This window comes from Bacillus rossius, chromosome 17, assembly GCF_032445375.1.
Source record: "Bacillus rossius redtenbacheri isolate Brsri chromosome 17, Brsri_v3, whole genome shotgun sequence".
NCBI lineage: Eukaryota > Metazoa > Arthropoda > Insecta > Phasmatodea > Bacillidae > Bacillus > Bacillus rossius.
This window is the reverse complement of record NC_086344.1, coordinates 14,971,562-14,977,561: the sequence shown is the minus strand read 5'-3', so window position 1 is coordinate 14,977,561 and position 6,000 is coordinate 14,971,562. Positions and strand designations below refer to the sequence as shown.

The following is a 6,000-nucleotide window of genomic DNA, read 5'->3' as shown; positions in this document are numbered from 1 at the left end:
TGCTAGGACCTGCGCCCGACCTCGAACACGAGACCGCGGCGGATGGCAGAACCTACTGCCTCTCAGACACGTGGCAAAGAACCACCCCCTAAAGAGTTTTTTGTACTAGGGTAAAATTGCTCCCTAATAGTTGGTGCTCGGCCACCACAGTGCCAGTGGTGCACACTAAGCAATTACCATTGGCACAGGGACTGTCCTGGGCAGCAAACATAGGTGGTGGGAAACTGACAGCAGGGGGCGTAAGACATGACATTATGCATTCTACACTACCAGTACCTCCACAAAAACACAGATGTGACCCAATGCACTGAGGTAGCTTAACTTCTGGGGCGACAACCTCCTGTGCATACCAGTTCACCTGAATAGCCACCCAACTGCTGCCCTAGTTTACACGGGAACAGGCTTCGTGTTCGTAGGCCAGTACCTAGTAGGTACCACTGGTGGAAATAAGGTCTATAATCTATGCATTTTGGCTGGCCACAGTACTGATGATGGGAAAGCCAATGGCGATGTGGAGGTGGAGGTGAGTGTTTATGAGCTATCCCACATGCCTGCAGTTGTAGTGGAAGACCTGAGGGAGCACTTAGTACTGGTACTGGCCATGGTTGATAGAACATAACACATATCAACATTGTCTGGCACAATCGCCCCCTTGAGAATGTCCTGCCTATCTAGTGAGCTCACTTTACTTGAGAACTTTGACCATGACATAACTATAGCTTATCAGGATGTGCTGCTGCGACTTCTGAGAGAGAGGTAAGGTGTCGTCAACTCATTTGACATGTTAAGGCGCACGATGGTGCCAATCACAGGAATGTAATTATCCAAGGTCAACTTGTGTACTAGTACCCCAGAGACTAAGGCTTCTGGTAGCAGAAGATAATTAAGGAACAGTTTATCATCTTGCTTTGTCAGCCACGAGAACAGGCAACATCTGAAGGGACCAGTTGACATTTGTGTGTCTTTAACAGGTAATCTTCGGCACAAATATGTGGCAGCCATAAAATTTCTGACTGTGATAAAGTGTCACGAAAAATTTCTACATAACAGTTTTTTTTTTGTTCAGGAGTGTAGAGGATTATTACTGTTTTACTTCTGAGTGCATTTATGCGCTGTAATAAAACTGGATGTACCTAACCTCTACTTAATGTTTTTTATAGTACATACTACTTTACCTCTCGGCATCCTGTCTCAATGAGTGTCCACATGTAAGTGTCTAGTTTAGGTAAGTGTGTGTCATGGCCTTGAAACACATAGGCCAATACTTTCCAACTAACCTGTACACCAGAATTGTTCTCGAGAATGGTTGATGTCTCCTGTAAACCATACAGGCTGAACAGTCTTCTATTCACCTCCCTGTGAAAGATCTCTTTTCCGAAGAAAGAATTGGAGCTGGACAACAATACATACGAACAATGCTACTGGAATACGTCCGCCATGTTTCCGCACTTCATGTGGACACCAGCATGCATTAGATAAATGTGTAGATTGTTTTCCAGAAGCTACTAGGTGCTCTACATTATTATCAATTTTCTCTTGCAATATCTATCAAGAACTTTCCAATAAAATTATAGTTGTTTCCTAACTTGAATTGTTCGTAAAAAAATTAATGGACACATTCATAAATAATTTGTCATATAAAAAAAATACTCAACAAAATTTATTTTCTTCACTCGTATACAAATCATGAAACGAGGTAAATTATAATATTTATTAAATAGCTGTTACAGAAAAAAGGAAGTTGCCCTTTAGGAAACCTTATGTCCTCTATGGCGAAACCGCGCCTACGTTTGTAACAATGGAAACTTTGTAAATTCAAAGTTTATTTCTATAACAAGTAGGTTTGTTTATTATAAAATAGTGTTTGTCGCGGAATTAACCAGATTTGAATTAATTTTTTAATAATCGTTAGGTGGCAGGATTTAAAATATGTTTTCATGTGCTAGTCACATTCATGTGCTAGTCACATTAAGAATGGTGCAATTTATTATACTCTAAGTTAATCTTATTAGTTTACAGCTCGCAATGTACAACTTTTATCATAAGATTAAAAGTATTACTTTTTTTTTGTAGTTGTTTACAATGTGATGCTACAACAATATGATCCTTACATTGTTACAGTACAAACATGGGAATTTGGAAGTTTTGATGTTGAACATTCCAATTTTTTTTTTTTTGCAGGAAAACAGTTTAGGAAACTAACTTTGGATATGGTATTACAGACTACAGCCCTACCTATTCTAGACTAGAACATTATACCAAAGATACTGTATTCTATTATATACTACAAACCCACCTGTAGTATATTTTGTGAAAATCTACTTTTTATAACTTAGTTATTTTCAAGCTTGATTTTAACACCCCAGTATCATAAAGTGTACTATTTCTCCCCCTATTCTATTATAAAACATGATACTGAAGATCAATTACTGTACGTGCCTTAATATTAATTCATCAAGAAACGTATCAAGTGCTAAATAAACATGTGAATCTTCCTAGTCCCAAACTCTCTATTCCCATGCTTGTACCATAGGAGTGTACAGGTCGTAATTACTTCAGCACCACTTTGTTGGTGACTTCATCAACATACCAAACATATTGTGATGTAAACTTATATAAAAATTTTTTATTAGCTGATCTACTCTAATCACAAATTTGTTTTTTTTTTATGTTATGCATGTAAAGCTGACCTACCCTATGAAAAAGAATTTTTTTTTTTTATCTAATAAATATGATTAACCTATACCAAAAAATATAAAAAGTCACTTAATATGATAAATGAAACAAAACATAGCTCTCATCTAAAACATCACAAAATTCACACCAAAAAAAATTAGAAAAAAAACCTTAACTTTTCACTGCATTTTTAATTTACTTTTTACCAATATTATTCCTGTACATATTAATTTTACTCCTTAAATATTAGCCATTCCACTATTAAATTCCTTAAATTCCACGAAACACAGACACTTCCATTTACTTCCCTCATAAAGAAACAAACTTCCATTTCTCTTGTGACTACCACACTCATCACCACACACATCCAATAAATTTCTTACAACCTACTACAGTAAACTCCCTATTATCCGCGGTGCAGATTATCCGCGCATGTTACGGAAAAATACATCACATATGTAAATCTTTATTTTATTACAAGTGAGCAAATTTGAACTCTACTGACGAGTGTATTGTGTGCAGTGTACAGTAAAACGCCACAGGCCTTCTCGGAACTCGCGCAGAAGGCTGGCATGCGTTGCTAGTTTTGTCTCTGTCGCGCTTAGTTTCTAGTCGTACGGTTGAGCACTTTTATGTTTACAATACTGTTATGTTAATTATTCAGTAAGATAAGAAAATTTCCAGCATTAATAAAAATTATTTTACTGTTTACGGTACATACAATTCTTTATATTTTTAAGTTGAAATTAATGTTTTATTTTTTTTGTTTCCCATTTTGTGCTCTTTTGCGGATTATTCGCGATTTTCACTATCCACGATGGCCCTGCCACTTAATTTCACGGATAATCGGGAGTGTACTGTATATATTTAATATAAACTTATTTGAACACTAACATATTATCAAGATATACTCATCCACTTTTTTCTGTTAGTGTCATTGTTAAATTTTATTACTTCACTCCTACCTATCCTCACACTTACCATTCATATTTATTTTCGCATCGATAGTCAGACGTTGACTTTTACCAATATTTAATTGTTTAATTACCTTCGTTCCTACTTTCAAGTATGTTATCATTGGCCATCTTCAGTGACATATCTTTCCCCTTCATTTTTTGATAAAAAAAACACACTTTCTGATTACCTACCCGTATTGAAATGTAAACTTGATCTGCTGATATTGTTTTATGGTTTTAAATACAGATACGGGAAAAATAAATATTTGCCGTTATTGATGATTTTCGAGCAAGTAACCCTTAAAATTTAACTAGAATAAAAAGTGTAGGCATTTCTTGGTTTATAGGGTATAAGTGTTGTTATGTTATTGCATCAAACATCTTAATTTATGTTACAGGTACAGTTTCAACATTGAAAATAGTTTAAAAAATAGGTGAGTAACCTCTTTCTACTTTAAAACTCATTAGGCTTACCTGTCAGTACTAATATGAGTTAAAGGAATTTTATAAAATAAAAACTTTTAAAATTGCATGAAATTTTTTTTCATAGTACCTTGTTTTTAACTATTAATTATTTGTAATATAAAATAAATAATTTAGTTTATAAAAAATTGTTATTTCCCTTTATTGTTGAAAGTTATCAATAGAAATAAAAAAAGAAGGGGATTTTGCAAATTATATAGTAGTTTAATGGCTAAATTTTCGAAAGTTTTCAGATTCGTTCACTTACACTCAATAAAACTGTAATGCTAGCACAAATGTTAGAAGTTGATAGTTGTAAAATCCTTACGTTGAATTCGTATGCCTCCGGGTAGCTCGAGTAAGATTTCTCGGGACTTCTAGCGAACAAATAAAAGATGCAGTTGCAAAATATGTCATTAAATAATTCAAGATTGGCCTTGGAATATTTACAAATTTATGGTCTCAAATACCAAATCATTGATGTTTTATAAAAATGTTTTATGACAGAAAAGTTTAACACATGGATTCAATTAAGGAAACATAAACGTACCCTCCCTAAAAAATTCGGGCTTGGAAGATAGCCCCAACCGCTCCGCCTCTCGGACCGCGCTTGTATGCCTCGCATAGCTTGTAAACAAGTACTCTTAATTTTATTAAATTTTTTATGTTGTGCAATTTCTTTTTTTGTTTGTGTATAGTGTAATATAATGGGTGTAAAATGTTAAAAAAGTGAAAATACTTATGTTTTTACCCCCAATATATTACACAAAGTGAATTAAGGAGCCCGCGGGATGATAAGCGCGACGCTCGCTGGTGCTTCTAGCGCGGTGTCTCCTCTGGACTGGCGCGCAGTCTTCTCCCAGTGCATATGAGCGGCGACCGTGACATTATACGGTGGAGAAATAAGATAAAGGTGTAATGCAAGTCCCGTAAGTGCTTTCCAGAATCGGTACCGGTTGTTTCACGCCTAAAAATGTCTTTTAGCCATTTTAACTCTTCTAAAAATACAATTTAAAAACTTGATCCGAAATCAAAAGTACTTTTCGGCCCTCAGCGAACTCTTCAATGCTTTTCGTAAGCAGACCCCACTCGGATGCGTTGAGTAGTTTTCAAATTGTGTTGTTTTTCCTGAAGCTAGCTCTCTCTCTCTCTCTCTCTCTGTGTGTGTGTGTGGGTGTGTGGGTGTGGGTGTGTGGGTGTGTGTGGGTGGGTGAGTTGGGGGGGGGGGGGGGGATGGCGCGCCAGCATAGGCAGGACTCTCAATGTTTAAATATATTTGTGTCAAAACAACAAATGCAAGGCAGATACAGAGTTAAAATTTTAGATCTAGCCCTGAAATGAAATAAAGGCAAAATAATTAATATATGAAAATGGCATGTGGATACTGCATTCTATGGTCCAGCACATACTGTAATCCGGCATCAATAGTCACTTAGATTCAGCTTTCTTTGGGTGGATTCAGGTGGTTTTAATTAGCTGCCTGGTCAAATTTTACACACACACACACACACACACAGAGAGAGAGAGAGGGAGAGAGAGGGAGAGAAGAGAGGGAGAGGGAGAGCGCAGTCAGAAAGAAGACTGCAACAGCTAGGGTGAGGAGCAGATGTGATTGGGTGGGTTTGTATCTGTGGTGGATGAAGGAGGGGGGAAAGGAGCCTGTCCCGAGGGGAAAAAAAAAGGCTCACTGCAACGTCAATTTGTACAACTGCAACTAGGTAACTTGTATGACAATAAAAAAAAATGTTTCTCCCATCCATTTGCAATAAGATGTAGACACGAATCCAACAGAATTAGAAATTGGTGCCATGTTAAAGTCCTGTCTTGAACTAGGTTCTAACAAACTTAATGGAGCCCTGGTAAAAATAATAATAAAAAATGCTTATTTTCCTGATTGCTTCACTTA

General features: G+C 36.4%; 1 protein-coding gene across 1 annotated transcript in view; it reads left to right on the top strand.

The window, feature by feature from the left end:
- Positions 1 to 1,769: 1,769 nt before the first annotated feature.
- LOC134540944 (uncharacterized) overlaps positions 1,770 to 6,000 on the top strand; it is a 42,096-nt gene continuing 37,865 nt past the window's right edge. The window contains exons 1-2 of the mRNA XM_063384030.1: positions 1,770 to 1,837; positions 4,031 to 4,066. The gene's annotated coding sequence lies outside the window, so the exon portion shown is untranslated. The remainder of the gene's footprint in view (positions 1,838 to 4,030; positions 4,067 to 6,000) is intronic.